This window comes from Olea europaea, unplaced genomic scaffold, assembly GCF_002742605.1.
Source record: "Olea europaea var. sylvestris unplaced genomic scaffold, O_europaea_v1 scaffold2364, whole genome shotgun sequence".
Taxonomy (NCBI): Eukaryota; Viridiplantae; Streptophyta; class Magnoliopsida; order Lamiales; family Oleaceae; genus Olea; species Olea europaea.
Window position 1 is genome coordinate 576 of NW_019241772.1, and position 16,226 is coordinate 16,801.

At 33.4% G+C, this 16,226-nt stretch overlaps 1 pseudogene; it reads left to right on the forward strand.

The window, feature by feature from the left end:
* Positions 1 to 805: 805 nt before the first annotated feature.
* On the forward strand, positions 806 to 2,836 carry LOC111381751 (annotated as a pseudogene).
* Positions 2,837 to 16,226: the final 13,390 nt, after the last annotated feature.

Here is a 16,226-nt window from a genome sequence, read left to right on the forward strand (position 1 = left end):
GTTCTCCCACCTTTTCTGACCACCACCCCAAGCTCATAATAATATACAACTAGTATACCATGCAGGAATTTTTAGGGCTTCAAAGCATGTGACTACAACTATTTATGCTAATGATACCACCAATTTTAAGCAAATGGTGGAGAAATTTATGGCATTCTCCCTACTACATTTTCAAGTCCTTACTTTCGTTGGATTAATCTCCTTTCCTACATGAGGTCCTACTATATGTACCTTTATCCCCATTTGGTTCTCTAACTTTTCATTTTAGTTACACTACTATTCCTATGGACATTTTCATCTAGTGTCTGTTAGAAGTCATTGTTTACAAATTAGGATAATCTTTCTTCATAATTTCTATATTTTTCTGTGTTAAAAGTGTTTCGTGGTAGTTCTGGTCAACTAGAGCATGATGAAATCTTGGTTTGCCTGTAAAAGTTAATGTAGATCTTGTCAGATTGATATTGAATAAGTGCTATATCTTGAAGCAGACGTCCATTTTCCTGTAACGTTGGTGCAAAGGGAGAATTCTGTTGTATGAGATTTGTTACGTACGTATCACACTTTTCTCTGTAAAGTATCTGTTTTCTACTCGATTTTTTTGTTCTTTAAATTTTTTTAGAAAGGATTCGTGGTCATTTTGGTCAGTAAGAGAATGATCAAATTCATGGTTCACACACAAGCACACGGGCACACAATTCTTGGGCATTTCCGAGAAGGAAACTAGACCCCCCAAAAAAAATAAAAATAAAATAAAATAAAAAATAAATAAATAACGGTGATTTAAAGAGAGAGAGAGAAAGAGAGATTGCAGAGCTGGGTTGCCTGGCTTTCAATCTTGTCCATGGCTGCTAGCGGCTGGAAAGAGTGAAGAATTGCATTTGTGAGGTTTTGGACTGGCTCTAGAGGTGAATTAGCTTGCTTGTTGATTCCATTGTGAGGGAGAAAATGAGAAATAGACGCAGAAGAGAGAACAGAGATTCTGCTTTTGATGGTGTGATTAATTTGTCAGGAAGAACTGAAGAAACGATGGACTTCTGCTTGCTGTAAGGGGTTACATTTGCAGCTTCTGAGGTTTGTAACTGGCTTTAGGACACAAACATGGTGCTTTGACAGTACGGATTCGAGCATTTGAGAATCAATTTCTCAAAATTAATTTGATTAGTAATGTTAAAAGATCAGCAAAATTATACTTTCCCTTCAAACCTACTAAATTTGTAAAATCATGAAGGAGGAGTTTTTTTTATATTCTAATGAGTCAACCTGGAAGGAAATTTACAAAAGCCATCTTATTCCCAATGAAATTGAAGTCAGTTATATGGATCCTAATTTGTGTTGATGTGGAAAACAATGAAAACGGGACATGCATGCCAAAAATTGCTTGATCTAGGTGCTCAAGTCAAATATTCCTGGAAATTGTGCTAAATTTCTCAAGCAATATAGCAAGTGAAATTATCTTTTGTGCAAGCATAACTTGTAGAGCTCACAATGGATTAGGAATACTGAGAATTCAGCTCAAGAAAGAACTTTGAAGCTTCAGGGAAATGTTAGTTCCGCAGCTTCGAGAAGATTGATTTGTCGAGTTGATAACTATGAACACATAATGAACATTGGGCTTGGGGACCTTTTGGTCTAACCTTAATAGCAACATTGGTATTGCTTTCATTTACTAGAATTTTTTTAGTAGGAAGATATTGTTAACTTATCAATAATCATCCTAAAACTAGAACTGGGTTGAAAACATTATATTATTGATTTTACAGGTTTTGTCTTGTACTAGAGATAAATACTGGATTGGTTGTAACTTTAATCTGGTTCAGTAGTTAACGGAAGAAGTAATTAATAATTATTTTCTTCTCTTCTTTGAAGGTTGATGAACATGTGGAGAAGGATGTATGAGTGCCATCAAGTTCAGACATAGTCCAGCAGCTCAACTACCTGAACTGTATTCCGTCCTCTGATCCTACTTCTGAAATTCATCGACAAGCAACTCTAAAACTTGAAGTTGTAGCTCAACAGTGGCACCTCTCCTTCTGTAACCTCATGAAAGCGCAACATAACTATGTTCAGTCACTCACTGGCTGGCTCCGCCTGAGCCTTTTCGAAGTATGCAACAAACCAGTTCAAAGAACCGTGCAAGACTCAGTCATTTACTCCCTTTGTGATGATTGGCAACGTGCAATCACAAATGCTCCCGATAAAGTTGCGTCAGAGGGAATTAAGAGCTTCCTAGCAGTGATCCATGCTGTTATAGAGAAACAAGCTGAAGAGCAAAAGCAAAAAAAGAGGGCTGAATCAGTTTTCAAAGAGCACGAGAAGAAGGTACTGGAGCTTAGAGCGCTGGAGTGCAAGTTTGGTCCTTATTTAATGTCCGAAAGTGATTTAAGTAAGAATCCGGTGTGAGAAAAACGAGCAGCCATGGAGGCTTCAAGTGCAAAGGCTGAGGATGAAAAGGCCATGTATGAAAAATCAATCAGTGTTACTAGGTTAGTGATATTGAACAGCCTACAGATGGGATTGCCTCGTGTGTTTCAGGAATTGACTGGTTTTGCCAACGTGTGCACGCAGACATTTGGGTCGGTCCGAAACCGGACCAAAAGCACTGCAACAGCATGAAGTTGATTTGACCTCAGTGAATATTTGCAATTGAAGAGACTCGTTTTGTCCACAATTTTGACCCTATGTATAGATGTGAATGCAGCTCTATTCAACCTCTACTATGTCGTTAGACCAGAGAGGTACAGATTAACAACGAAAAGTATTTAAGAGCCAGTGAAATAGTCTCGTTGAGGTACTGGAAAGATGGTAATAATCCATGGTTCAAAGTCTCCTTTTGATATGTAGTAGCATTACTTTGTGGTTTTTTACTCTAGTTTTGAGTTCTGGAAGAAGTTCTATGTGCTCGACTGTTTTAACTTTGAGAATTGACTATGTTGGATGAAGTACAGTGATGTAATATAATTTGCAAGATATTGTTTCAAATGATCGTTTTTCAAATATCTTGGTTGCTTCTTTACAGTGCTCGCGGCTCGTATGGAAACAACATATTAGATGCACAGACAAATCCTCAACACAAGTTTAGCTGCACAGACAAACCCTCAACACATTTTCTTTACTTTCGGGTATCCATGATCGTGTTTTGAAAGCTTTAAAGTATGCCTTTCTTTTTTCCTTTATTTTACCTTTTAAGTGTAGTTATTGGATGTTGGTTTCGAATGATAAGAAATTGAAAATTGTGCTTGAGTTCATACTTCGTGCTGACGATGATTTTAGTGTCTTTCCCTTGTTCAATTTTGTTCTGAATTGCTTGTTCCATGTTATTTACATTCTTAATCAATTATTTTAAGAAAGGGGGACATCAAAGCACTACAAAAGGGCAGTTCCCACCATAACAAAATTGGGATTTCATGGAAGAAAAACCATTGAGCATAATAAAGTTATTTACAAATTCACCGAGGCAAAGACAACATCCCACAATAAATCTGGACGATGATTTAAAATAGTTGTCGGATAATTTATTTACACTATGGACTTGCCTCGACTCGAATACGACTGACACTTTTTGGAAGGCCCAAGTTGGATTTGGATTAGTGGTTTGATTAGTGTGTGGTTTTGGATTATTGTTGGTCCAATAATCTAGCCCATTGAGAGAGATATAACTTTGGCCCATTCGAACGAACAAGTTAAGCCCAAACCTAATAACCTAATCTATATATTATGTTGCTTCTTCTTTCAGCCGGTTGTGGGTGGTGTATGTGTATTTTCAGAGAGAAAAACGTAGTGAGGAGCTGTTTCTTAGTTGAGTCATGAGTGATTACCATTGCTAACTCTTTGTTTTTTCTTGCCTTAGTGGCTTGCAAATAACCACCACCATCATCCTTTGTGAATGTAAATTTTGTGGCAACCAAGTGTGGAAGTTTTGGATCGAGCCGAGATTAAGTGGTGTTCGTTTAGTTGTTTTCTGAGTTGGGAATCAAGATATCTTGAGAGATTTCCGCGACATATTTACTAGTCCTTAATTTCATCATCACTAGTGTTGACATCCGATATTGAAAATAAGCCTAAGTCCACCTGAATCCAGAAAGTAAAATTATGGGGATAACTATCATTGACTTGAAAAATGAATTAATTAGCTCACAGGCTAGAACGGCCCAAGTCCTCCATCATTTGAAAAAAACATCATCATTACAATTCTGAACCATTATCTTCATCGCCTCGACACACATTACCAAGATGACACTTGTAGTCCATGATATTTTGCACATTATTTCCATCCAATCAAGGATCAGCCATGATTATCTACGACCTACGTATCATGATGACCAGTTTAGCCAACCTCAGCAACCATTTAGAAACATTAAATGTGGATGAAAGCACGCACCGTGAGGATGGTATTGTAGCTTATATGACTTTGGGTGGCTCAATTGCTTATTTCAGAGGCCTATAAATTGGAAATTGCTTATTTCAGAGGCCTATAAATTGGAAATTGCTTATTTCAGAGGCCTATAAATTGGAAATTGCTTATTTCAGAGGCCTATAAATTGGAAATTGCTTATTTCAGAGGCCTATAAATTGGAAATTGCTTATTTCAGAGGCCTATAAATTGGAAATTGCTTATTTCAGAGGCCTATAAATTGGAAATTGCTTATTTCAGAGGCCTATAAATTGGGGGAAATGGTTCCTTAGGCCGAACTCAATGTATCCTCTCCAATGCACAATGAAATTATTATGAAATTTTCTTGAATTCTAGCAATCACTCTATTAAATTTCTATTAAGTTGGTTTAAATTTGTCATGTCATTTTTAGTCATCAATAACAAATATCATTATCGATTTAGTCATCTTCGCCATTGTTCAAGGCAGTAGAAATCTCTTGACCCTCACTATCTTTGGTTACTTTATATCCAAGCCAGTTAAGAACCAGGTTAAAACTCCACGGCTATAACTGAAAACTCGCTTAACTTTATGCTACTATGAATAGCATTCCATTGACTCACCATTTTGACACTGCACCCACGTTAAGCAAATGAGAAGAAAGTCAAATACGAGGCACAAAAATTATTCTCATTGCAGTCGAATTCTAAAGTTCATCACTATACATCATTCTTAGCACCGAAGAAAGAAAACTTTTGCATCAGAAAAATGAGTAAAGGCATTTTTTTTGTAATGAACAAAGGCATTTTTTGTGACCAAAGGGTAAAAATTTTAAGGATTGATGGAAGAGAGTTTCAACATTATATGAAGTTTAAGCAATTTGGCTACTTATGTTACCCTTTGACTCGGCCCTACAATAAACACAAACATGAGCTGAAAGGCCAACCGTACACATTTGTGGGCTATTCACTTTCTTAAAAAATGAAAATTTCATAAGTAAGAGATTAAGTATGACATATTTAAAAATTAAGAAAAGCAGGTTTCAAACTTTAAAAATCAGACTTTTATTAAAATTTATTTATGATATAATTAATTAATTAATTATATTTAGGTCACATATCTATACAATTTGATTACAAATTAACAATTTAATTAGTCACTTATTGGTTTTTAGTCACAAATCAGGAATTTTATGTCACAAATTATTTTATGATCACAGTTCAAAAATTTGATAGGTCACAATTTGTTCATCGATCACAAATCAAAAAAATAATTAGTTATATATTAATTTTTAGTCATAACTTATCAAATTATTGGTCACAACTTATTTTTCAGTCACAAATCAAAAATTTTATAAGTCACATATTATTTTTCGATCACAAATAAAAAAATTTATAGGTCACAGATCACAAATATTATATGTCACAAATTATTAATTTTTTAGGCCATACATTATTTCTTGGTCATAATTTATATTTTTCATTGGTCACATATTGTTTATTAATCACAGATTAACCAATTCACTGGTCACAATCAGCCAAATAATCTGTGACTACCACCAGCGCTTACGACCACCACTTTAACGCTGCCTCTAACAGCACCACCACGACATCAATCACAAATTAATCAATTTACTGGTTACAACTTTCAGTTAACCAATAAAATCATCATAAACACGCATACCCCATCCGACCACTCCAAAGCACCCAACAACCACCATCGACATCACCATCACTTCTGTCTCTATCAACAACATCACTGCAACCTCTAGATCCAGCAACGCTATTGTCCACCTTCGATCCAACAAAACTCACAGTCGTTGCTAGCATCCACCACCATCGCCAACAACTGCTACCGTAAAACTCAACTCCACCACCAGATCTACCAACATGGCCAACAACCGCCACCCTCATTCACTATGTGAGGCTCCTCTGCCGCCATAGCACCGTAACCATCACAAATCGCTGCAGAGAACATTGCCAGCAATCACCACCAGAAAACTCACTTCTATCGCTAAATCCACCATAGCCAACAACTACCACCCCTATTCACTACGTGAAGCGCCTTTGCCATCATCACAAATTCATACCCACCTAAACCGTCAGATCTACCACCACAACTGCTACCACAAAATCGCCATCACATATTCGTGAAGGGATCTGATGTAGATATGGGAGAGGAGATGAGAGAGAGGAGCAGACATCGTTGGATTGGAGATGGGCGATGGTGATGCTTCTTCTGTTAGCTTCACTCTGGCGTCGGTGGTCTCATTTTTTCCCTCGATTGTTGAGGTCGTGGTTAAGAGGTGAGAGAGAGAGAGAGAGAAGTGAGGTGATTTCGGTTAATTTAGAGAGAGAAGTGAGAATAGAGAGAGAGAGAGAGAGAGAGAGAGAAGTAATGTTTAATTATTATTTTTATTATATTAATTAATTAAAAAAAATTTAATTTGTGAAATACTAAACATTCCATCTGATTTATGAAATAGGAATTTCAAATCTATTAGAATATGTAATTTCCACTTCTCAAAATGCATACATATGCGTTGAGCCCAAATCTCGGCGGACTTATTATTTCGGCATGTGCTATTTCATGAAGATACATTCCCTTTTGAGCACTCGAACTCGAAAACATCAGAATCCTCATCTGCATCTTCGTGTAATCCTAAACCAACAATAATATTTGTCGAAATTGAATTTTGTTCCTATCCAAGCTTAGGATTCTCAGTAGGTATCGGATCTACACCAAAACATGCGATTTGGTTTTCCTTTACGCCAAACTCGCCTTAGATAATAGTGTCTTCTCCCTCTACTTTGATTATGCAACTAATTTCTCAATTAAAAATGCATGAATCAGTTATACCTTGAAGCACTGAAGAGTCACTCACCACATGACCACCCCACTCGTGAAAGATATTTATTGGCCAAAAAAATCATTCTTAGTCACCAAGCACCCAATTTCCCCTCCATTGGAACCCACGAGTATCACTGAAGCACTCTCATTCATGATGGTATGATGCTATGTCCTCTGAATTGACTCACTCAGGAGATATGATACATGGCAACTGGTTCCGCCCATACAACACTTCCATATTATTGGCTGTAAGTGGGCGTTTAGGATTAAGAGGCATATAGATGGTTCAGTTGTTCAATTTAAGGTGAGCTTTGTAGCGAAAGGGTTTAACCATAGACATGGTCTGGATTACAAAGAGACATTTAGCCTTGTAGTTAAACTAGTCACAATTCGAACTGTTTTGACTCTTGCTGTGGTACAAGGTTGGTCCTTAAGGTAGTTAGACATAAATAATGACTTTCGTCATGGACATCTCACAAAAATTGTACATAAAACAACCACTAGGATTTCGGGATAATGATAAATCAAATCATGTATGTTGCCTTCAAAAGGGAATGTATTGTCTTAAACACCAATTTCGTAGAGTTCAAAAAACAACGTAGCATAGCAAGATCTTCAACTGAGGGTATAGAGCTTTAGCAATAGTGGCAGTCGAGTCCATGTGAATCCTTTGTTTCATGAACTGAAATTTTCATTAACCAATCCTCCTCTACTTCTATGTGACAACTTGGAGCACCATACCTCAGTTTTAATCCTGTCTAGCACTCTGGGATGAAACACATTCAAATTGACATTCATTTTGTGCGAGACTTGGTTTAAAAGAATGTACTCCATGTACGGCATGTTCATATCAATGATCAACTTGTACATGTACTAATCAAGCCCCTTTCGCGACAACAGGCTAATTATATATGCAATAAGATCGACTTTATTGATGGTAGTCCATTCTTTAAGGGGCATATCAAGGAAGATGCTAAACATATGGGATCAATATTTCCTACAATAATCAAACCTTCATTTTGTGCTCAACTTGATTTCAACAACAGTTTTTATTCTTTCAATATCATTGTCATTAGGCTTTAAATCTTCGATTACATTTTTTGTATTCCATAATTCATGCTTTCACATTGTATATAATTAGAGTATGTCTAGAAATGAAAATATGTGGATTAAAATCTTTAAAACTTTAGGAATGCAAATCCTCTTTATCGGGAAGGAATTGGAGTATGAGAAGAGTCCTAACCCCCCAAACCCACCCTATCACGCACGTATCAAAGAAGAAAACTGTCTAGCGTGCATTAAACTCGGTCTTCTCCAAAGTTGCATTGCAAGAATTAATAGATCTGAACATTATGTTTTTATGAAATTCAAGATTCTTTAGAAAGTGAGTTCTATGCTTTTGTATGGCAAAACATATTAGAAATAGAAGATACTAAAATATAGGATGTAGAATGTTTAGAAACATATCTTCATAAATAATCAAAGTCAGATTTTTAAGAATAGAGAGAGCCAAATAAAGGAAGGTTTCCTTGCTAACCAACCTCAGATCATTGATAATGCCATTTGTACACTCTTTTTGTACATCATGCTTTATATTATTACCCTTGTTGTCAACAAATGATTGGGTGGAAAAACTATTTTTTTACATCACTTAAATATGATCAACAATCCTAATGGATGACCGACGCTCACATTGGTAGGGTTTCCACTTCTTTTTTGGATTTTTTTAATCATGCAGGTCCGCTCCCTGTTAGAGAATGTAAACCATCATTTCAAAAAAATTCTGGCAAAGTAATTTAATTCTAAATATGATACAACAGATCAAGCATCATCAATTGCGTCCTCATTCATATATGTATCTTCAAAGAAAAAGGAAGGTTACATATGAGTGAGAAAAGGCAACATTATTTATAAGTAATAAATTTCATATTAGGCTAAATGATTTGTTTATATCAGTTTAATTTAGTATTAGCTTGCTTGCTTCCGTATTTTTGCATTTTCCACTTGCTTTTCCAATGACTATTATTATAATGGGCAATTTATACAACAAAGAGGAAATTCACAAAATAGTCAACTTTTGACTTTGCATTTACAAAAATGTCACTTTTTTAAAATTTTTGCAAGATTGTCAATTTTGGACATTTTCCCCCCTTAAAAATTCAAATATCCTACACATCATTGAGTTGACAACATAAAAAGTTGTACAAAAAGTGGAGAAAATGTGACAATCAATCAGCTCACAATTGTACTTCAAAGTCCTTACAATATATATAAGAGCAAAATTTATTAGTTATTAACTCATTCATTTTTTCTCTCTAGTAAGTTTCTTTGCAAAATTTCTCATTTCTTCTTTTCTATGATTCCTCTCTTGATTCTTTGAAAACTATATGGAGTGCAAGTTCTTGCGTTGGGAACCCGTTTATTACGTCAATACAAAAGAAAGAAGAATATCTTAGGTAATGTTTCGAATATATGCGTTTTTTCTATCGATTGAAGGTTTTGTTTCAAGTTTTTTACTAATGTTCGTTTTTTTTGTCTTTTTCTTAGATTGCACTATCAATTTTTGAGTTCCCCACATCTAGACCTTGAGTTAGATTGTTTTCTATTTTGGGTTCTGCTTTGTTTGGAATGTATATTTACAGGTAATTTGAATTTCTCCATTTTTTGGGATTTATATTTTTTCAGCATTTTGATTTTTTCAAAATTTTTTTATATATGAATTTTTTTCATATTTTCTAAAAAAATATTTCATGTTCTGTCAATTTTTTTACTTCAAATTTCTCTGAATTTGTTTGATTTGTGGAAACTGATTGTTGTATTATACTTGTCATTCCAACCTACCTTATTTATTACATTTTTTTAGGTTAGGCATGGGAATCGAATCTTCTAAGTGAACTGTTTAATTTGTCACGATGAAAATCTGTGCAGTTATGAATTCTTGACACAGGAGAATTTTTCGAAAGATCAGTTATGTGACCTATCGTCGCAATAAACTGTTATTCCCGACAGTTCGTTTAAATTATTCTCGACACATGAGTCATCTTTCGATATGAAATGTCATTCTTGATAGTTAAAAGGCAGTATTTCTCGAACATTATAGTTTTTTTTTTATTTCTTGTACGTATGTTTAGCATTAACATCTGAAGAATTCAAAATTTAAATACACTCGTCTCATTTCGTAATATGCAAACTATAAATATTGAATTCATGCCCATTAGTATTGTAATTGTTGTTTTCAATTAGATGGAGGATGCATCAACCCGTGCTCGGATAATCATGAGGGTCAATTGTCTAGAGGGAACCAAGAGGTGAACGGCATGTGCATTAATTATGAGAAATTCAAAATTTTAAATGCTCTCATCTCATTTTGTAATTTGCAAAATGAAAATAATGAACTCATGTCAGTTAGTGTTGCAAATGTTGTTTTCAAATAGATGAAGGAGCCAAAGAGCTTAAAGTGTCATGCCTGGATAACGAGAAAGTTCCCTCAACTTATAGTGTGACGAAGGCGGCCACCATACTTATCGAAAGTAACGATGTTGTTAACACAAAGGGACAATGATCGACACACATTCGATTTCCTATAACATCTATTAAGACTCCATACACCAAGGAGAGAAGAAAGAGAGTAAAGAAATAGTGTGATGAAATTTGTTAATATTACATTAAAATTGATTTGTGTACTAAATGACCTCATTTTACTTCCCTCCAAGAATGAATTATAAACATGATTTGTTGGTTGCATCCAGATGTGGTTACACATTTTATCATTTCTCGTTTCTTATACTTGTTGGATTGTTCAATTAGTACGAGAAAAATTGTTGAGTTATGTATTATAGTTTTGTCAGGGATAAATATAGTAACGTAATGTCTTTACCAAATGTTTTGCAACAGCTTATCTCTTATGGATCTTATTTTTAGTTATATTTTCTACTCACTACCAATTGTCGAGAATGATAGAAGGTTTCTTTTGGGACTGATAGTTTAATTGTCAAGATGTTACGCAATATCAGCAAATGCTAATAATAATGTAAGTTGAGAATGTGTTCGGGAGCAGCATGACCCACATACATTTTTTGTAGTCAAATTTTCTACTTTGAAACCATCCGTCAAGAATGATAGAATCCATCTGTTGGATGGTATGCAATTTTTGTCTATGTAATTATTTTGCTCGTGAACTTAAACACGACTAATGTCTGCAACAATAATAAAATTAAAATCATAATATAATTTCAGAATGTACAACGCTATCGGGGGGAACATTCAAAATACAACTTTAATTACTTTTAGAAATCAAGTCTATTCACATGAGTTATGTTAAAATGGTGTTGGAACACGTGGTCCGGTTATGGCCAACTCTACCATAACAAATGCATATGGTAATACTTGTTGAAACTAAAGCTAAAGTGATTTTGTCTACTCTCCACTTCCATTCGTTATCCACATAAACATATTTTCTCCTATGTGACACAATGAATCTCAAATGATTATTAATATCTAAAAAGTTGAGATTGCAATGGTAAGAACTCTGCACAATTAATATGTCGACATTTAATAGCATGAAAGTGACACATTTGAATATTTAAATCCATTCAATAACAAAAGTTGAAATGAATGCCTGAATCCCAACAGTTAAATTATCTATCTCGACAATTTCTAAATGTCAGTTTTGACAGTTTAGATGTCTAATATGATGATTTCGAAATGTTGAATTCGATAGTTGAACCGTCGAAATTGTCAGAAAGCTTGAAAACATGTATTTGGTATTTTGGAAGAAATTATTCAAAACATTAATGGTGATAATCAATTCTCAATTGCAATATCACGTCTTCTCAAAAATAAATAAGGAACAACTCAATACTTCATTAATTATGGAATCCTTCACATTTTCTAAAGGACGTTGATATCTTTTTCCCTAAAAAATATATCAAGAATAAAACAAATCAATGAATAAGAGTTTCAAAAATTTCAAATAAATATGACTATGTTCTATTGAACATTTAAAGTAGTAAGCTATAAGATGAAAATATAAATAATTTATAATAGTTAATATCTGAAAAATGGATGATGAATATGATAGTAATGTCTTTTTGATGATGAAATAAAGAATATGGATAAGAGGTTAGGATTTGTGAATGGTAAGAAGTTATGTGTGTGTGTGTGTGTGTGTGTTTTTTTTTTTTTTAATTTTTCAAATTCTTTTTTTTTCACCAAAATTCATACTATCCAATATAATAATGATATCTCTAATATTTATAATATATAAAACAAATCATCACATCACAACATTAATGACTTTCAAATCAAGGATTAAATGCTCCTAAAAAAGTGTCATTAAGGCTAATATGGACCTTTCACACCAAAAAGTGACATTTTTTTTAACCATATTTATTGCAAATGAAATTTTTTTTGGGCATTTTCAAATTTAGTGACATTTATGAAAATTTCCCTTATACAAATACCCTTAAAATTAGGGTCATTTGTAACATCAGAATAAACATGGGGCTATAATATAAATATAATATTTTTTTATCATTAATAACAACAAATCACGATTAAAAAAGAGGCATAATAACAGTGAGAAAATTGAAACCTAAACCATCAAATCAACAAAAATTGAAATCAGAAGAGGAAATCTTGCACGAATCAATACTACAAGATCAAGGCTATTTCAAGTAGCTTATCTTTAAAGGAAATTTTTGAATTTCTTCTTCAAATATGCAAATAATCAACACAAATTTACACGTTTGTAATTTTTGAATTTTGATTGAATCAGTTCATTTTTGGTTAATTATTCAATAAGAAATTATAGATCATTATTATTCAGTAAATGGAAAGCAATTATAGACTAATTTCTCATGACAACTGCTGATTAGTGCCCAATTTTTAATCGTGATTTTTTTTTTTTGATGGATATGCAGTCACGAGGTGGTTTTTAAAATTCAATGACCGTTTGAAAAACTTTTTATAAGTAGCTAAGATATCGCCAAGAATATTTTGGGCTAGCATGTTGCAAAGAAATATCAAGGTCTATACCATCAATATCAATTTTAAAAAATAAAATAACATTTTGGTCCGCGCAACACAGAGAACCTGAACTTAAGTCCTAAACCTAACATAATTTATTAGACTTATACTTTGAGGACTATTTGTTATGAATTAATTTGTTCATCATTTGTGATACTAACTTGAGCTCGTTGAGTGTGGAGCTTCACCATTATTATCGAGTATTTTTAAGAAGTTCAGGTCGTGTGAACCTATGCCACTGTCGCAAGCATTTATAATACGATGCCATAAGTTTGATCTTGAATACAAACGACGAATGCTCAAGGCACGTGAGTGCGAAAATACTTTTTCGAAGGCTATTCTACATAAGAAAAAATCGTTATTAAAGCATATATAAAGAAAAAAGTTAAACCTGTTGAACATGACTTCACAACCAAATAGTGAAGAACACGTGGCATGGTTAACAAAAGGTGGAAAAGTAACAAATGAATTAAAGCTAATTAATCAACAATTGCCTCATGTCATTCAAAAAAGAAAAGATATAACTACCCTCATGACCTCATCAAAAACCTATAAATAGACATAATTTGGAGCAAAAAATAATATGTTCGATATACTCTTTTCAAATAGTCGTTTCTCTTCAAGCTCTTATTTTAATAGAATTCAGTAAGTTTAGGAAGCGAAAAGTTTGATTAGGTGAAAGGAATTTATTAATCTCAATTTTGAGGTCAATAATGTTGTTTCATTTTCGAACATCTTATTTCTTTTCTTCAATTTCTAGGGAGGAAAATCATTGGAGCACCTTCTTATGTTGATTGTAGCGTAAATTTAAAACACAATAGGTTTTTATGCATAGAGATGGTCTTAGAAGATTTCCCATCGATGCTTAGATTATGAAACTTACTCAAAACTACAGAATGAGAAAGGGGTCTTCGCTTTTGCTATTGAAGTCGTGATCAGAAGAAAAAGAAGTCTGGAAACGCCTACTCTATGACATTGTTTGGGCTTCATTTTAGTTTTAATGTTATTTTTCTTCTTTTCAAATACACATTCTTCAATAAAATAATGGTACGCGTAAATTCAAAATTTTCCTCCTTTTTAACTACACATTTTCCAAAAACGACTATTCTAAAACACAATTTTTTCTTAAAAATAAATTTTTAATGGAGCCCAAACAGGGGCTATATTTTGATCGACAATAGGCTCTCTTTTATGTCCCTTTCCATATGAGGAAGTAGGTCTCTTTCCCAGTTAATGTTGGAATTTATGGGATAATTTTGTAGATGTAAATTGAAAAAAATTTCAATTAGTGCAATGATTGGTTGCTTACTTTTCAAACGCAAATGGTACATATCAAAAAGTCCTGTTGATTTGAAATAGGTGTGATTATTCAAGAAGGTACATTATCAAAAGTCATGATATTCGATAGAGTGCAATACAGACCAGTAAATATGATCTAATGGATCACACTTGTTTAAGTCAAAAGATACAAATATTCAAAAAGACACTTGGAAATTTTTAAATAGGGACCCTAATTCCAAATTTCATACAACAAATCAATTGAAGAAAATTTGATTTCTAAATTCTCTTCTCTCTTCAAAATATTCTATTGTTTCATTTTCCTGATATTAATTTCCATTCGAACTATTTTCAGAAATAAAATTCCGTCCGAGCAATTTTAATTCGTGTCATTTTCGTTCATAAAAAATACTGTCAACACTTTGGTTCGTCCGACAACACTAATATTGTACTAAACTAATTTTAGAAGAAACCTTGTATCTAGGAAAATAAACGTCCATTTGATTATGTTAGTACTAGTACAAAGTTGAAATCTATCTTAATGAAGATTTGCATTCATATACCTCACTTCATTTTATCTCATTCTAATTTTTACGTTTCAATAAGCTACATTTTGTGCATATTTTGATTTCGATAAGTCAAACTCTATTCGGTATTTTGCACCATTAAATCTCTATTTTAGCATATTAGAATACACTTACTCTGATTAAAAGGAAATTCAAAAAAATTCTAGTGATCATTCTCTAGATATCAGTGGTCGGTTTGTGTTGAGCTTTCGATCTCATTGTTGCCACTATTTTGATTTGTTCTTTTATGCGTTATTAAGAGACCAAAACTTTGCCTTTTAATGTTGCTGCATGCCTAATATTAGTAGTAAATTCTGTCTTAGCTTCCTCGATATATTTTGCTTGTAGAAATGGTTCATTTGTGATAGTATAATGCGTCTTTTTTATATTGGCTTAATTATCAAGCTACCTACCTGCCTTATTATTAATATCTATTTTTATTCTGTACGTTGAAATAGTAAAAGATAAGATTCCATTATTAGAGGCAATTAGACGCTTGAAAGTGGAAGTTGACCATTGCTCCTTATCAATCGCATCTCTTTTTGTCAATTTCATGAAATGGGTGGGGCCGAAGGTCGGTTGCAGAGGCGGAAATCCATTACGAATCCTTTCACGAAAAGCTAGATTTTCCACTATGTACAAAGTTTGAAGTGAATTGATGGCTTGTTTGCTTTTCTTTATCCAATTTAACATGATTAGGACATGATACTGAGAGCCTGTTTATGCCCCTTTAATTTCAAAAAATGTATTATGGAATAGTGTTTAATGTTGAAATGTGTGGTTAAAAAAGAATGAAAAGTTTTTGATTGATGTGTAATATTATTTTAATGAAGATTTTGTGATTGAAAATGAGTACTATAGAAAAAATAATGTGGTAGAATAGTTGACGAACAAAGGTTGAATAAAATTCGACAATAAAGTAGATGACTGACCAATGTTTTTAAAGATCTTTAAGACCAAATGAAGAATAAACCAGCAGACTAAGACTATTGTTCATGTTGGGAGCATATTGGAAAATTGTTGGCTCCTACCTTTTTTTTTCATTGGAATCTGTTCTGTGCCCACTTGATAAGAAAGTTCATTGAATCTCTCTCTCTCTCTCTCTCTCTCTCTCAATTTTTCTATATATATAGCA